Here is a 19219-nt window from a genome sequence, read left to right on the forward strand (position 1 = left end):
GAGCTGTTGGTCGTGGTTAAACTGACGTGTACTATTCTAGTACACTGTAGTCGTGGTCATTGGTCTTCGTGGCTGCGTTGAGACCAGAACGGTTCGCGATAGGACCGTTCTGGTTTTTACACGCATTGTTCTCGAGTGTGTTAGCAGTGCAGCGAAAGAGAGGACAGCCGAAGGAAGCCACCTCTGAAGCTATCCATCTTATGACTCATCGAAGTCGGTGACATGCTGCACGCCCCGAAACCACGATAAGATTATTAGGAAAGCCGTAACAGTGGGCTGCGGAAAGTTATTCGACCAACTGGGACGTTCGGTTATCTCCTTACCTCGTTTCCGTGGGTGTTATCGCCGAAAAAGACGATGCTATTGTCAGGGTTAGGTTATCTATTGGCATTGTTGAAAAACAGGAAAATCGCGCGAAAGATTGGTGTGGGTTGTCCTTAGAGGGTTGAGGTTAGTCGTGCGAAAGTGCCCGCTTTTGTATTAGTAACCCTACCTCTAGTATGGCCTCGCCGCGGTAGTCTAGTGGGTAAGGTACTCGGCTGCTGACCCGCAGGACGCTGGATCGAATCCCGGCTGTGGCGGCTGCATTTCTGATGGAGGCGGAAATGTTGTAGGCCCGTGTGCTCTGGTTTGGGTGTACGTTAAAGAACCCCAGGTGGTCGATATTTCCGGAGCCCTCCACTTCGGCGTCTATCATAATCATGTGGTGGTTTTAAGACGTTGAACCCCACGTATCAAATAATTACCTCTAGTATCCTTCACCTGACTAAGGTTACCCGTACGAAAGCGGGTGGCCCGCCCTCGTATGACTAAGCGGCGTTAAAAAAGTGTTGATAACAATACTCTAGTAAAAGCTGAATATTTCCGCTGCTGTGTTAGAGAGCTTTGAATTTAGAACGCTATGAGTTCTTCTAAAATGCACTAACGTGTCCTGAATGATTCGACAGAACAGTGTCCTCAGGAATTCGAAGTTTTCTGACTCCTTGGGGTCTCGAGAGGGCCAAGTTGCTCTTCTCGATCAGGCCGAACCCCACATATCTATCAAATCTCGATGCCAGCGAGCCGCAAAGGCCAGTGGGGCCCTGGACTATAGGACCTCTACCCACCTTTGCCCCAATTCCCTCTAGTGCAAGTTTCTACCACTATATAATCTAAATTTTTGGCTCATTCTGCACAGTTAAGGAGGGTTGGTTTGGCAGTGGTGTATGAAAATTGTAGTCTTGTTTGGGGGCGGATCTAAGAATATTGTAATGCTGCACTAATTGTTTTCTCGTACACACGTATACACTCATCTTATCATCTTCAGCTTGTGTACCGACTTTGAAAAGGTGGAAGTAATATCTATCTCATACGTTTATTTTAAGTATAGAGTATAACAGATGTTTATTTCATGAGCAATAGAGATGATGAAGACTGAGAAAAAACGTGGCCTTCCGGCAGCTTGACAAAGCTCTCACCCCATGCACTTTAAACTTCGGTCAACATTTGGTTGCAGGCATAGTCTCTATACAGTACATAAATGCTATACATATCTTATGTATACGAAATGATTTAAATAGTTAGGTTGGCCACCATACTTCTCCAGAAAAAATAATACATAAAATAAAAACAAACAATACATTGAATATATCTTGCATGTATCCTTGTGCAATAAAAAAATAATGAACCTTTTTTTCTTTACTACAAAATAGAAAACTTGGCGAAAGAAATGGATGAAAATAAAATGCAACATACCATTTGTGTTATACGTATTATTGCGGCGGTTTAATGTGAAGTTACTCCACATGTATATCCTGTTTGCAGCGTAGACGCATGCGCACTTTCCAATCACGGTTCGATCATCGAAATGCTAAATAAATGCACTGCTTGTCTCTGCGACCGAAATGTTCTGAAATATCCTATACGTCGTTAGTTGTGAGCTTTGGAATGTTAATTTGCATTAACTTTCAGCATTTGGCGCCTTACAAAACATAAGATGAATACCATGAACGAGGGCGTCGCTTTCTTCGTGTATGACTGGGTGTAGCACCCTAGGTTGGATGCTACATGTTTAGGCCTAAATAAGTTCCAAGTTCGGTAAGCGTTCATCAACTTGCTGAAAACCAAGAAGTGCCTCCGAAGCTGGTTCTGCCTATATACGACATGCCACGTGACCGCCTATCCGCAACCGTAAACAAATCTCCTCATGGGGTCCTTTTAAACTGTTCTTCGGCAGGTTTGTTCTTAATAAAGACAGATTTAGCAGCGAAAAAAAAATGCAAGACTCAAGAAGAGACATCACATCGCTGTGTGTGTGTCTTTTTGCGCTGGAAAATATCACTAGCGTTGGAATTTGTTGCCTGGCCACGTGCGCTCTCTTGGCTTGCTTACATTTCCTTCTAAAATACAACTATTGTAAACTACGTACATGTACCGCTTTGTTTCCTTTCCCCCTTTGTACGACTGCACTTTTGTACTTAGATGTGTATATTAGGTCGATCTTATGTAACCCTTTATCATGCCGCTAAAACTGTACACTTCCTTCTATGTTGACTTTCGAACACCTGGTTTCGTCGTTACTGTGTTTTCTTTCTTTCTTTTTGCTTTTGTTTCATTATTGAACATGTTCGATGCACGGTTTTTTGCGATGTACCCACTCCTGCTATAGCCCCAAGAGGGGCTGCAGTATGTTAAAATAAATAAAAAAAATAAATATTTGCTTCAAATTTTGCCCTACTTTTAATTTTAATAATGACTCAGTAATTACCAGTGTGCGATCGCTTTAGAACTTTTCAAGGTACTCTCTTCACTGGTTTAATGCACCGCTGCCAATCATTAAAGCCGCCCTGGAAGCCGTCAATGAAAGACAACTTTGGTGAGGTCGTCGAAGATGCTTTTACCATCTCCATCGTCACATACTACAGTTCCTTCCAGGGTTTTGTTGATCACCGGGAAGAAATAAAAAAGATCTTGTGGTGCGACGACCGTTGCCACACCCATCTGGATGTGAACTCGAAGACACTTAGCGCGTTGTGACTAATCGTTCGTCTCACTCGCACCTTTGGAACCTTTTCGTGGAGACTTGATCATTAGAAGAAGGTCTCTCGTCAGAAAATGATGAACGATTTTTTTGGAAGGAATGGGGGGGGGGGGGGATGGGGTACTCCATACTAATGCGCAATCATCCAAACACCTAATAACCGGTCTTTATCAAACACTTCATTCGTTTTCTGCATGGATTCGTCCATTTGCAATTTCGATTGAAGTCCTGAGAGATCGTCGTCGTTGAAACACTCCAGATTTTTACAGAACCTCTTGTGACAAATGGCTTCGTTCCGTATGGCTTTGTTCCGTCGCGTTGCCACCACAGGCATCTTGAAGCCTTTCGAGCGTCATCGTCTGGTACTTATTTCAGTTCGACTCATATAATAATTGCGTTACAATGCATCAAAATATCGTCTACTTTTTTTCGACTTGGGTGCAGTAGATACCTCCATGGAATGGCTTGACCGGCCTCATGTGCACACAGGCAACCGAAACCAGACTCGTTTAGAAGCTTATATCTTTCACTTACTTCTGGACCTGAAATGTCGCCCCGCCAAACGGCACTTCTAAATGAATAAATAAATAAGCTACTTTTGAGAAAGACACTGTTGGACAAAAATAAAAAAAAATCCTTTATTTTCCCGCCAGTTCTTGAAATGTAGATCTATAGAGTCAAACTTATTTCGGGAATACACGCTCAAGGTAGGCTTCACTGCTAAATCAGTATGAAGCTTCATCGCGCAATGAACTTTCTGCTCGATGACAAGCTCATCTTCAATTTTACTTCAAATTACAGCCCTCCAGACAAGTGAATTGAAAAATGTAACCACTAACGAACAACGCGATGATTCTAACGATTCGATGAGTCCACAGGGTCGTCGAAGTCGCAGTCTTAGTCACTTTTAACAATATGATAGAAGTTGCGGTAACAGATATCTCTGTCTTCAGATATCTCAGTCTTATCAGTGACCGAAAGGTACTTGAGATAGTATGAACTGTAGTGTGTTAGTTGGTATATGCATATACTTTGAACGCGCGAAACAAGAAAGATTAGGGACAAGAAGGACGAGCTCTCTTGCTTATCTTGTACAGTTTCCCCGCTTTTTTTCTCCCTGTTCTGTACTGTACTAGTCTTAAAAGCACACGATGACTAGTTGGGATTAGAACTTGTCACCGCTTTTTGAAATTGCTGATACTTTTAGAGCAGAATGAAAAGAGTGGGACAAAAAAGGAAGAAGCCAAGGACCTTTGCTTATCTTGTAGTTTCCCGCCTTTTGTCCCTTCTTTTTGTACTGTGATAGTCATTGGCTATTTGTGATTAGGTTTTCTCATCGCCTATTGAAATTGTGGATACTCTTAACATTGTGTGACATACACATTCATTGATATATCAGAAGTGACAGCGAAAGACTTTGATGACTGATGCGTACGCCGCGTGCAGTCATATATTTGTTCTGGTGGGTAACATTTAGGTGCGACATGTGCGTTTTTGATAGTTTAGTGCTTTGTTCTTCATCTCTGTTATTAACCATTTCCCTCTCCCGTCAACACCCTCTTCGGTGGCACCTCCCTCCAATCCCCTTGCTCCTTTGTCTGCTGCATAAAAAGGCGGCCCAATGCGCTACTTTCCTTACTCGCTGTATTGACGTCTCCACGTAGCAATAAGAGCCAAGCCGACTACGAATACGCGACTTTCTTCGAACAGAGTACAAGTGGTAACAGGCGACACCGAACAACGATGTACCACCCCGCGCAGCAGATGGAGGAGCCGCTGTCAAGGCGCGGGGAGTTGAGCTCACGCCAGCGAAGCATGATCCTGGACCTGGACAACGCTGGCCCATCCCAAAATATGAGAGAGCAGGCCCACACTTCGAGCCCACTCCCTTCTCCGGACCCAAACATGCCGCTACCGACGACGCCCGAGTTTGAGGAGCTTCTACTCGATTTCAGCGCACCGGAGACACCACCGATGCTAACTACGCTGTTCCAATTCACTCAAGAAGAGGAGCAGCGGTGTACCCGCTTAATAGATGGGCTCGCAGAGCCGAATCTGCCGCGACAGCAACGAACTCAACGGCAGCCGCATCCTGTGCTTCAGCAACATGTCACGGTGGGCGCGAATGAGTCTGACTCAAGCTCACCTGTTTCAAACTGCAGTTTTAGCGTACCTTCTTCGCCTGAGCTCTTGGTTGTGAAGAACAACGCACAGACGGTGCCCACACTGGGCGTTGCACCACCGTCATGGTATATGCACTCTGATGAGCACAGAACTCGTGAAAGCAGTGCAGAACAGATGACGATGCATACGGCTCTGCATCAACAGCCAAGAGGAGAAGAGTTTGGCACGTCCGAGTGGATTGCGACCCTGAACTTGGACAACGCTGGACGATATCGAAATATCAGCGTACAGGCCCACTGTTCGAGCCTGCAAGCTTTTACGGACCTGAAGATGCTGCAGATGACGTCGCCTGAACGGGTGGAGATCAAGAAGGGTTTTTACGTACCGGAGTCGCCACCGAAACCCAGTATGCGGCTCTCGTGCACCGCACAAGTTCAGCAGTATCCGAGATGCTGCATTGATGTGCTTGCAGGTCCACAGCTGCAGCAACAGCAGCAGATTCGAGAGCAGCCATCAGCCGTGTTTCAGCAGCTCGTCACGGAAGGCCCGAACGTGTCTGACTCGAGCACATCTATGTCAAACCCGAGCTCGAGCCTAGCTACGTTATCTTCGCACTCGGGAACGGTCGACTACATGAAGGACAAGTCACAGACGGTACCTATACGTTGGGAACCACGCCACCGCTGCGTTGCGTGATGGACAGCAGCGACAATGATGGTGCCGAGCAAACGACGAGTTGCGGAGATGTGAAGAGTTAAGTTTGAGCATGCGGGTCATGAGCCTGGAGATGAACAACGCTGGGTCACAACAGTGAGCAGGCTCGCATGATGCATGCAGTGTCTCGACAGTACGCTGAGCCTCCGCTGTCGCCCATTGACATGTGCCACGGAGTGAGCGCCAAACTGCAGGATAAAAGGCGCAGTAACTGAATTGCGCAAGCCAAGTGTCGCCGGCGAAAGATCGACCATGACACGTTTTCATAACAGAAAGTACCAAAGCTTAAGTTCGAGGCAGCTACTTTGGCATCCACGGCAAACAAGGCACGCTATCAGGTGTGCTTGCCGTGGGAAGGAGGCTAACATAGACGCACTGCGGTCTTACAGGATGCCGTCACATGGCCCCATATTATCGTCCTTCACTTTTATCAGACGGACTTCGCGATTGTGGTGTGTGCAAACCGTCTTGGACCGTTCACGCATTACCACAGCGGCCTCGTTTGAAGTACAACCATCACTGTCCACTGCTGACATGGATGCTTTCCACAAGCGTACTATCATCTTTCCAACGTTGTCGTTCCTTATGTAAGAATATTTGTAGGCACCTAATATACGCATTATTTTGCGAGCGTTGTCCTTCAGTAGTATAAGTATCTTTGTACAGACCAATAAAACACTGTCTTTATTGTCAATAGTGTCAATAAAACACTGTCTAAAACACTGTGGTTGGTAACACTAAAAGCAAGCCCTTGCTTTTAGTGTTACCAACCACAACTGCTCTCAGAGCAGGCTTGGGTGCCTTCGCTGTGTTCGGCCGTTTTGTTGCCGCGTGTGGGTGTGTTAACTGTGCGCTGCATAGTCAACTGTCCGGTGTAATATTACGAATTACAGATTTACTAATTACAATATAATTACGAGGGATTCCTTAGTGGGGGCGCTGGATTAATTTCGGGCATGAAGATTCCTGGAACATTATCATAAGCTAATCACACTCGATTTTGTTTTTGCAATTCGTCCCCGTCGAAATGCAGCAACCTTCATAATCAATTGGAACTACGCCTTCGAGCCTACCAACATGATGCCCTGATGAACCAGGCGGTTTTGCTTTTTTTTCGCTGTATATGCCTGAATTAGGAGCAGACCACCATAACGCTACTTCAGGCAATGGTACAGGTGAAAGGGCGATTTACGACAACGTATATGGTCAAAGTGAAAAATGGTTTTTTGGTAGATAACCCAATGCATAAGATGTAAGCGGCAACAGCTGCTCAATGAAAAAGTGACCATGTGGTTTATCATTAAGTGGTCGTGAAGCGGAACACTGGCGTGTTTCGAACGACTTCCTGATTTTCTGGCTGGATGCATGTAAGTATACGGCGTGATTTTTTTTTTATCGATGCGAAGCAGCTCATGAACGAGGCTTGTCACCGCGCCGTTACTGCTAGTACTACAAACGCCCACGCTAGATGCGCAGTGGTAGCAGCGCTCGCTCTATTCATTGGCGCTCGCACCACAATTGAGAAACATAAGTATATTTCTCTATATATGGCACCACTTCGACGCGTTCTACAGTTTGATAAGCGACAGTCGGCGGTCGGTGCGCTTCGACAACATGAACGCAAAGGCTCACAGAGTGACAGCAGCGTGGGCTCACCGTCAGTTCAACCTGGAGTTGCCGGCTCGAGAAGCGGCAGTGTTGACAAGTTTACCCGGAGGTGGTGAGGGTCCGTAGAGTAGAAGCGGCACGGAGGCGCCGGCAAGCGGACCTGGAGGCGGCCAGGGCATAGGAAGCGATAGCCGAGCAACGAAAACGATTTGTTTTATGGTAAACAGTGTGCCTCTCAACCTACGATTCTGGTCGCGTTTCACAGCAGTTTGGTGCAAACGGTACAGTCTCTCCTTGGTTCATCTAAACGCTAGACGTAGTGCAGCTACTGTCGTACCCTGAGAAGTCGTTTCAGACTCACGGCGTGATTGCGTCTCGCGGACAAGCCTTATTTCAATTCAACAGCCACCGAACTGGAGCTGGCAGTGTTTTGCCTGGGCACATCAAGGAACCCAAGGTGAGTTAGGGTGGGCGTTAGAACCAGTGTCGCCACTCGGTTGTGTCAGAAAAACTTGGCTGGCGCACGAAAAAAAAAAGTTCACTGCATATGCTTGGAGTGAATGATAAGGCTAGGCTCTGTTTGGCGTTGCATAAATTGGTTGCCAAACTTTGGGGTGGTTGCTGCCAGGCTGCCACTAAATTTAGCAGAGAAGTTTGCTCCTGTAGTTGTGGCTTTTTCGTGAGGGTTTGGTGTCGTCCGTGGTGCATTTCACAAGTGCGTGAGCTACGTTGGCTGTTTTAATTAACAAAATGAACGTAAAACGAGTGTTCCAGAAGTCTGGGCGCGTTCTCTTGCTGTGTGCGCAGCTGTGCAATTAAGAGATCGCGTCTCTGTATTTGGGATGACGGGGAAAACTGAATAGAGTCGCAGCAGGCATTGCACTTATCCCCCCCTCTCCTTTTTTTTTCACAGCTGATCGTGCCGCGTCGACCGCGTGCCACGACGGAGACTCTACGCTTCCCCTAGCTGTGTCAGCACAAAACATATCGTTCGGACTCGTGTACATGTAATGAATAAACGTCCCAAGGCTCGCTAATCGGGGTACATCAGATAAGCTTCTGTTATATACGCCTGGAAGGCTGCTTTATCGACGCAGTTGGAGCGAATTGAGCGCAACTCGCGCGTACCTGTAAATAGGACCCCGCATAAGCATTCATTATTTGGAATTTTGGTCGTTCGTGCTTATCGTGGGTAGGGCCCTGCCAGTGACGGCGGCTGGGTCCTACTTACAGGTACGCGTGAGCTGCGCTTAATTTTCTCCAACTGTGTCGATAAAGCAGCCTTCCAGGCGTACATAGCTGTAGCAAAGTGCTTATTTGGGCCGGTTGGTACATGGTCAACGAAGTGAAAAAACAGCGCGTAACACAGGACACAGGACAGAGAAGAGACGGACGAGGCGCTGACTTACAACCAAAATTTATTTCGTACAGGGGTGTATATATAGCACACGAAACTTGAAAAAAGAGGGAGAGAAGTCGAGTGACATGAAAGAGTAATTTTTGTTATGATTGTATGCGTATAACAAATAAACTGTGATTGCGCAATCATTCGCTTGTCAAATACGCCAATTCCCTGGTGAGGAGCGTTATCGAAGGTGCACTGACACACATATCGCCTTTTTTGATTATGCAGAATGCCTCATAAATCTCACGTGTCCTTTTATCTCTGTAGCGTCGAAGTATCTTGCATTTGTCAAACAATGCACGGCATCCACAAATGGAGCTGTGCGCAGCTAAGTGGCTGCCAACAGAACCCCGCATTAGATTGCGGTGTTCCCTGAGGCGGTCATTTATACAGCGGCCAGAATGCCCGATGTAACAGCGGCCGCAAGAGAGGGGGATTTCATAAATGGCACAAAAACAACATTCAACAAACTTGATTGCGTGTTTTTTATCACACACGCGAGGCCCTCTGTCCTCTCTGTTCACCTGATGGCACATACTAGAGAACTTATTTCTGGCTGAAAAAACAACTCTGATTCCAGCTTTTTGTGCTACCTTTTTTAAACAATGTGACACCTTATGCAAGTAAGGAATGACTGCTGTTCTTGAAAAAGAACTTTTTTCTTGACCACTAGTCGGTTCGGTTAGCTGTTTGATGTCTTTTAAGATACTTTCAGCTATGGAACACAGTATGTTATCCGGGTACCCTGCCTTGCGCAATCTGCGCACCTGTGACTCAAAACTAGTACACAATGTGTGATGGCAAGACCGCATCAGGGCCGCCTTTAGACAGGATTTTGCAATCGCTCGCTTTACAAGTTTTGAATGCGCAGAACTGTAGGGTAGCAAACTTTTTTTGGAGCGGGGGGCATACTGCCAGCACACGTGGTCGGACAAAAAAACTTCAATGTCAAGGAACCGGAGTTTGTTAGCAATGGGGAATTCAGTGGTTAGTTGCAGTGAGCCCAAGCAAGTGCGAAACACATCAACAATTTGATCAGCACGTTGCTGAGCTTCAGAGTGGTTGGACCGGTACAAAATCAAGAAGTCATCAACAAATCTAAACACTTTCACGGCGCTCGTCAGTTGTAGGCAATTAATGAGAGATCTGTCATATTTGGCTAAAAGAATGTCACTTAGGATCGGGGCGAGACAGGAACCTATGCAAACACCTTCTTTTTGAATATAAAGTTTGTCATCATGCTTTATAAATGTAGAACGTAAATAAAAGGTCAACATTTCTAAAAAGTTTCTGACGCTAATTCCGCACGAGTCCTGAAATTTGACGTTCCCATAGCGGTCTATGCAGTCGCTCACCTCTGCGCACACCTGGTCCATCGGCAGGGAATAGTATAAGTCTTTTACGTCCACAGAAAAGAAGCTCACTTCTGAAGGGCACTCTTGTTGAAGAAATTCGGATACTATTTGAGGCTTTCTGATGAGGCAAGGGTCTTCCACAGGAAGGACAGATAGGGAACGCTGCAGGTACCTTCCCACCAGGCGCTGCCATGTGCCCTGTTCCGAGACAATGACACGGAAGGGAACTTCCGGCTTGTGCGTCTTTGCTGAAAAGAACACTGAAAGGTTCACACCCCTCGCTGCTCTCACTGATGACGCCAGTTTTTGAAGGCCAGCCTCTTCACAAAGTTTGCTAGCTGTTGCCTTGACCTTGGAAGGTTTTACATTCGCGACTTGGAAGTTTTCGGTGACAGCAGCGTCCGCCTTTTCTTTGTAGACGGTTGTCGGGGCAAGGACAAAACCGCCTTCTTTGTCCGCCTGAAGGAGCTTGAGATCTGCAGCGCGTAGCGACTTAATCACGGAAGGCTGACGTGATGTTCCGGTTTGCTTTGTTGGCAACAAACAATCCACGCCTTCTTGAATGCACCTGTCTCTATTATCAACAGAGGCTCGTGCCGCCGTGCTCCTTACTAAGCTCAAAAGCTCTACTTGGTCCAATTTTGGTGGCTCGCAAAATTTTGGGCCCTTTTCCAATGCGCTTTTTACTCCAGGAGGGATGCTTGCGTTCCCTAGAGTCACAACTTCTTGTCCAGATTGGCATGTTTGCTTCTTTCTTCTTGGCAGGCTGGCAAATATCATCTTCCAAAGAAAATCCGCTGTCCGGGATGCAATACCCAGGTCTCTGCGGTAGGCCCTCAGAGCACTGTTTTGTGATGCATTTCCCATGCTTGCAGCATATAGGCAGTCCGAGTAGAACCGCACTTGTCGCCAGGCCTCCGACCGGAAGATTCGGCATATTCTGTCAGCATGACCCTTTGATGGCGCTAAACCACCAAAAAGTTGAAGAACATCTGGAGGCAGGCCGCTGTATAAATGACCGCCTCAGGGAACACCGCAATCTAATGCGGGGTTCTGTTGGCAGCCACTTAGCTGCGCACAGCTCCATTTGTGGATGCCGTGCATTGTTTGACAAATGCAAGATACTTCGACGCTACAGAGATAAAAGGACACGTGAGATTTATGAGGCATTCTGCATAATCAAAAAAGGCGATATGTGTGTCAGTGCACCTTCGATAACGCTCCTCACCAGGGAATTGGCGTATTTGACAAGCGAATGATTGCGCAATCACAGTTTATTTGTTATACGCATACAATCATAACAAAAATTACTCTTTCATGTCACTCGACTTCTCTCCCTCTTTTTTCAAGTTTCGTGTGCTATATATACACCCCTGTACGAAATAAATTTTGGTTGTAAGTCAGCGCCTCGTCCGTCTCTTCTCTGTCCTGTGTCCTGTGTTACGCGCTGTTTTTTCACTTCGTTGACCATGTACCAACCGGCCCAAATAAGCACTTTAGTACAGTTCATTTCTAATACATCGGGCTCTGTTATATCCTACCCCTTTCTCCGCTCTTCCGTTGTGTGTATAAACCTGCTGGCTACTGCGATCTGCAGGACTCGTCTTTATACGTTCGCCTTGAAGAATTCGTCTCTGCCTCCAGATGTTCTTCAACTTTTTGGTGGTTTAGCGCCATCAAAGGGTCATGCTGACAGAATATGCCGAATCTTCCGGTCGGAGGCCTGGCGACAAGTGCGGTTCTACTCGGACTGCCTATATGCTGCAAGCATGGGAAATGCATCACAAAACAGTGCTCTGAGGGCCTACCGCAGAGACCTGGGTATTGCATCCCGGACAGCGGATTTTCTTTGGAAGATGATATTTGCCAGCCTGCCAAGAAGAAAGAAGCAAACATGCCAATCTGGACAAGAAGTTGTGACTCTAGGGAACGCAAGCATCCCTCCTGGAGTAAAAAGCGCATTGGAAAAGGGCCCAAAATTTTGCGAGCCACCAAAATTGGACCAAGTAGAGCTTTTGAGCTTAGTAAGGAGCACGGCGGCACGAGCCTCTGTTGATAATAGAGACAGGTGCATTCAAGAAGGCGTGGATTGTTTGTTGCCAACAAAGCAAACCGGAACATCACGTCAGCCTTCCGTGATTAAGTCGCTACGCGCTGCAGATCTCAAGCTCCTTCAGGCGGACAAAGAAGGCGGTTTTGTCCTTGCCCCGACAACCGTCTACAAAGAAAAGGCGGACGCTGCTGTCACCGAAAACTTCCAAGTCGCGAATGTAAAACCTTCCAAGGTCAAGGCAACAGCTAGCAAACTTTGTGAAGAGGCTGGCCTTCAAAAACTGGCGTCATCAGTGAGAGCAGCGAGGGGTGTGAACCTTTCAGTGTTCTTTTCAGCAAAGACGCACAAGCCGGAAGTTCCCTTCCGTGTCATTGTCTCGGAACAGGGCACATGGCAGCGCCTGGTGGGAAGGTACCTGCAGCGTTCCCTATCTGTCCTTCCTGTGGAAGACCCTTGCCTCATCAGAAAGCCTCAAATAGTATCCGAATTTCTTCAACAAGAGTGCCCTTCAGAAGTGAGCTTCTTTTCTGTGGACGTAAAAGACTTATACTATTCCCTGCCGATGGACCAGGTGTGCGCAGAGGTGAGCGACTGCATAGACCGCTATGGGAACGTCAAATTTCAGGACTCGTGCGGAATTAGCGTCAGAAACTTTTTAGAAATGTTGACCTTTTATTTACGTTCTACATTTATAAAGCATGATGACAAACTTTATATTCAAAAAGAAGGTGTTTGCATAGGTTCCTGTCTCGCCCCGATCCTAAGTGACATTCTTTTAGCCAAATATGACAGATCTCTCATTAATTGCCTACAACTGACGAGCGCCGTGAAAGTGTTTAGATTTGTTGATGACTTCTTGATTTTGTACCGGTCCAACCACTCTGAAGCTCAGCAACGTGCTGATCAAATTGTTGATGTGTTTCGCACTTGCTTGGGCTCACTGCAACTAACCACTGAATTCCCCATTGCTAACAAACTCCGGTTCCTTGACATTGAAGTTTTTTTGTCCGACCACGTGTGCTGGCAGTATGCCCCCCGCTCCAAAAAAAGTTTGCTACCCTACAGTTCTGCGCATTCAAAACTTGTAAAGCGAGCGATTGCAAAATCCTGTCTAAAGGCGGCCCTGATGCGGTCTTGCCATCACACATTGTGTACTAGTTTTGAGTCACAGGTGCGCAGATTGCGCAAGGCAGGGTACCCGGATAACATACTGTGTTCCATAGCTGAAAGTATCTTAAAAGACATCAAACAGCTAACCGAACCGACTAGTGGTCAAGAAAAAAGTTCTTTTTCAAGAACAGCAGTCATTCCTTACTTGCATAAGGTGTCACATTGTTTAAAAAAGGTAGCACAAAAAGCTGGAATCAGAGTTGTTTTTTCAGCCAGAAATAAGTTCTCTAGTATGTGCCATCAGGTGAACAGAGAGGACAGAGGGCCTCGCGTGTGTGATAAAAAACACGCAATCAAGTTTGTTGAATGTTGTTTTTGTGCCATTTATGAAATCCCCCTCTCTTGCGGCCGCTGTTACATCGGGCATTCTGGCCGCTGTATAAATGACCGCCTCAGGGAACACCGCAATCTAATGCGGGGTTCTGTTGGCAGCCACTTAGCTGCGCACAGCTCCATTTGTGGATGCCGTGCATTGTTTGACAAATGCAAGATACTTCGACGCTACAGAGATAAAAGGACACGTGAGATTTATGAGGCATTCTGCATAATCAAAAAAGGCGATATGTGTGTCAGTGCACCTTCGATAACGCTCCTCACCAGGGAATTGGCGTATTTGACAAGCGAATGATTGCGCAATCACAGTTTATTTGTTATACGCATACAATCATAACAAAAATTACTCTTTCATGTCACTCGACTTCTCTCCCTCTTTTTTCAAGTTTCGTGTGCTATATATACACCCCTGTACGAAATAAATTTTGGTTGTAAGTCAGCGCCTCGTCCGTCTCTTCTCTGTCCTGTGTCCTGTGTTACGCGCTGTTTTTTCACTTCGTTGATAGCTGTAGCATATCTGACGTACCCCGACTAGCCAGCCTTACGACGTTTATTCGTCACATGTACACGAGTCCGAACATTATGTCTTGTCCTGACACAGCTAGGGGAAGCGTAGCGTCCCAGTCGTGGCACGCGGTCGACGCGGCACGATCAGCTGTGGAAAAAAAAGGGGGGGGGGGTAGCGCACCGTCTGCTGTGACTTTATTCAGTTCTCCCCGTTGTCCCTAATAATGTGACTCAATTTTTTATTGCACAGCTGCGAACACAGCAAGAGAACGCGCCCCGGCTTCTGTAACGTTGTTGCGTTAATTACGTCGCACACACGCAGGCAGGTTCATCGCACTCGCGAAATGCACGGCTGACGAAGCGTCGTTGGTTCCCTAAATCTGAAACACGATCTCCTAGTTGCACAGCAGTGCACACAGCAAGAGAACGCGTCCCACCGTCTGCAAGGCGCAGTTCATTCCTTTAATTAAAATGGCCAGCATCACTCATGCACACGCAAAATGTACCGCGGATGACACCAAACCCCCACAAAAAAGCAACTACAGGGAAAAATTTCTCTGCCAAATTTAATAGAAGTCTGGCAACACTGACCCTCTAAGTCTGGCAACAACCTATGCAATGCCAAACAGAACCTTGCCAAAGATGATGAGTGGGGTGAAGTATCTGTCTGTCTGTCTGTCTGTCTGTCTGTCTGTCTGTCTGTCTGTCTGTCTGTCTGTCTGTCTGTCTGTCTGTCTGTCTGTCTGTCTGTCTGTCTGTCCATCCGTCCGTCCGTCCGTCCACTATAATCACACTAGAGCACGCATTGGATGTGTGGATATGCTGTGAATTTTGTTATAAAAGCGCTATCTATGCTTTTTAATAGTCAACTAACGTCATTTAGTGACAATGTTTCCAGGGACATATACACACAATGCAATCTATTGAGCAATTCCTCAAATTAACTAAATGTACAACCTACTATCACCGAGGAGGGAATGACCGATACTTTTAGGGAGCCGTCGCCTAAAACGAGCGATCGAGTCTCTTAGGCGGCTGTCCTCGACGGTCGTCTCTTGCAGTGTGTCTACGGGGAGACACCGCGGGTCACTTCTCGTGTATGCCTCCTGGTGGGTGGACCGTCGGCGCTACCCTCTTCGCGGTGCCTTTTTGTTATCCTCTTTGTGGGTTGTATTGGAGTAATGTGAAAAGGTCTTTAGCGTTTCACGAGTGTCGTGTATCTAATTCAACTGGGGATTTCTTCGTTCAAAAGCAGGAGAATAGATGTAATCGTATTTTGTTCGCACGATCCACGCCTTTTGTCTCTGGGTCTTTTGAGAGCACTGCCTCCTTTCCACTCAGTCGGACTCCATTGAATGTTGAGTTCGATATCATTTGAAAACACATAGAATATCGAAGTCTCAAGCGCGTAGCCTGGAAGATTTTTTTCGGGGGGGGGGGGGGTCCCTAATTTTAGAAGGGGCACCCCCTTTAAATGGTCAGTCAGGCGCTCTTGCACTTTGACGAGGGCCTACGTCGTCTCTTTGGTAGTCGTTACTCGGTGCGTATCTCCGCTGGGGGCCGGCATTTCGAGCGCCCAGCCAATGCCGCACCTTTATTCATAAAAGAATAGAGGAGGCGTTGACCCCGCAGACCTGCTGGACGGTCCATAGCTGTTTTAAATGCGCAGCATTTCAAGTCTCCCGTTGTCACGCGTCGGCGGCGGCGCCGTTCGCACCCCCACTGCGCATGCTCGCGTCTTGTGCCCATAGAGTTTCTATATGTACACCAGAGGGAACTCTGGCGCTAGTGTCTATGGAAGCTGCAACACACGGCGCTTCAGCGAGCATGGGAATGATGGGTAGTACACACATTTGTCTAATTTTCGTACTGGCCTGCTTCTGGCTCCGTGTGTGTTCGTGTGGCTTGGAGCTGTTTTTCACGAAAACATAAATTAGCAAACGTTCGACGTTTGCGCTTCACAGCCTTGTTCGTTTAGGCTTACCATTTCGAATCAAGTCACTAAGTTCAAAAGGGTTTGTTCTTTCTTTCAAAACAAAACTGTAACCAGCAATAAACGAAGCCGCAACTGCGATTCACCGCCAGCAAGTGCGAAGACTAGGTAAATGTGTGTATTACCCATCATTCCCATGGTCGCTGAACGATGGCAGCGCCAGAGTGCCCTCTAGTTAATTTTAGGAAACTCTATGCTGGCCAACTATTTATTCCCTCTCCATTTTTCGCCTCACATGGCTGATGCAGGCAGCGTCTGGTAGTAAAAAACCGACCGCTTGCGCTGTAACACCTTTCAATGGATTGTACGTTCTGAATTAAGTTAAGGGCGGTTTTGCTTGGCTTTTGATTAATTTGACGCTTTGCTTGATTCGAGTAGATGCGATGGAAGAAACAGTACCTTCAACCAGTAGTGGGGCACAACTAGGCGCGTAGTAATTTTTTTTTTGGGTGGGGGAGAAGGGGGGAGAGTCTGTACTACCTTAATTTCGGAAGGAGAAGCCCCTTAAAATGTTTGCACAAGTTAATCCCTTCTTCTCGCTTAAGCACTCTAGCATCATATCTTAAGTTTTCCAGACCTTTGTCTATGAGGAGTGACAATGCTCTTAACATTGCACCTTTTTTCAACCACACTGACATGTTCAAATACAGCTTCCTTCCTTCAACTATATAAGCCTGGAATATGCTGCCCGGAAGTGTTCTTTCGCTATTATTTCAAGAAATTTCGGGAGCATGCTCATAAATTTTGATCTGTTCATGTTGTTGTTTTTTTCACTCCTGCAATAGCCTCATTGAGGCTGCAGTATGTAAAAATAAAAAAATGGCTATTTCTCGCTTTTTATGCTATGGCGAAACGAAATACCGGGGAGGGGGGGGAGGCACGTGTCTACAGTCCTATCCTTTGGCTAGGTCACTGGGCACAGCCCAACATTAGCGTCCCACAACTCTTTGAAGGCAATGCTTCTCCATTCAATAAATAAGAAAAAATAAATAAAAACTAACAATAGGCATTTCGAAATCATACCCAATTACGCAACATTCACGCGATACTAGGCCTTTTTTCATAGCACTTCGTGGCTGCCTCGAGCCGCGGCGGGATCGTTCTAGTTCTTACACCCATGTTGCTCGAGTGTGGTTTGCAGGGCAGTAGCACAGGGGACAGCCGAAGCAAGCTGTCGTTGAAACTATCCGCCTTATGAGTAATGGAAGTCGCTTGACATGCCGCACCGCGTATGGGACTGGTCTATAACTTTTCGGTTATTTCAATACTTGTTAGACTTTAGCACCCCGAAATCATGATAAGATAATAAGGGACGCTGTAACGGGGGGCTGCGGGAAGTTAGACCACCTGGGAAGTTCAGTTATCTCCTTACTTCGTTTTCGCGGGTGTTGTCACTAAAATGGACGATGCTATTTTCAGGGGTGGGTTATCTACCGGCGATGTTGGAAAACTGTAAAAACGTTGCGAAAGATTGGTGCGGCTCATCTTTCGAGGGCTCAGGTTAGTCATGCGAAAGCACCTGCTTTGGTGTGCCTAACCTTACCTCTCGTATGATTCACATGACTGAGCTTATAGCGATACGACAGCGGGTGGCCCGCTCTCGTATGACTAAGCATCAAAAAGTATTGATAACAATACAAAGTAACAAGCTCAATATTTCTGCTGCTATATGTTGGATACCATTAAGTTTAAAACTATATAAATGGTTTTAACACGCACTAACGAGTGCTGCATGGTTCGACCGAACAGTCTCCAATAGCTCGGAAGTTCAAAGTTTTCTCACACCTTGAGCTCTCCGAATTTCTGGCGGAGGCTGTAAAGTCAGAATGATAAAAGGGTGATCTTGTTTAGGGCTGGCTTTTTGAAGATAGTAATCCTGCACTCTTGCGCACTCGTGCTTCTCATCTCCAGCAAATGTACCCACTTTGCAAAGACGGGAGATAATATCTGTCTCGTGTGTTTATCTTAAGAATAGAATATAACTGATAGAATTGAATATAATAGTAATACAGATTGTCAAGGCTGATAGAAAAGTTGATAGATAAAGTGGTTTTGGGACGTTAAACTCCACATATCAAATCAATCAATTCATAATTTGTCTGGCGTAGGATGCATGCAAGATATATTCATTGTGTTGTTTTTTCTGTTTTTGCTACTATTCGGCAGGATCAGCGTGCAGTCTGTTTCAATCACTTTGCATACATCATTGGCACGTATTGCATCTATCTGAGAGTTTTGTCAGGCTGCCTTAAGGCAGCTTCACAAAGCTCTCACACCGTGCGCTGGCTGTTCTTCTACGACATGCCACGCAGCCTCTTATCTGTTATCATGAACAAATTACTTCACAGTGTCTCTCTCAAACTGTTGCTTGGGTGAGTTAGTTCATATTAAAGAATGATTTGTCAGCGCAAAAGGACGGAGAAGACTTTGCAGCGCTGTGTCTGTGTGGGGCTTTTGAGATATTCCGTCTTCTTGCGTTGCTAATCTGTCTGACTCCAAGGTTTCCGGAATCTTTATTTAGTAAAAATTCAATCATTATCTGTTTACGATCGCTTACAGGAGCTTTTCTAAGTACACTTTCCACTGGTTTAATGCACTGCTGCCAATCATTGATGATGATGATGATGATATATGGTGTTTTTTGGCGCAAGGGCCATTTGATGGCCAAAGAGCGCCATTCATGAGACAGGAATGTGGACAATGGTTGTGATTAGCGGCTGTATAAGGGCCATAAAATTCCTCGCAGTAAAGCGGGTAAAAACATACAAGTAATAAAATCATGGCTATGCCGTGAAAGGTGTGCATGGTGTGAATAGGTGACAAAAGTTGGTGATAATGAAAAACGATGGTGGACATGTATGGCATTAGCACAAGTACCTCACACGTTAGTACCCTTGCGTGCAAGGGCCGTGAGGCAAGTGCTTTCCTGTGTAGCCAC

This window comes from Rhipicephalus microplus, chromosome 10, assembly GCF_043290135.1.
Source record: "Rhipicephalus microplus isolate Deutch F79 chromosome 10, USDA_Rmic, whole genome shotgun sequence".
NCBI lineage: Eukaryota > Metazoa > Arthropoda > Arachnida > Ixodida > Ixodidae > Rhipicephalus > Rhipicephalus microplus.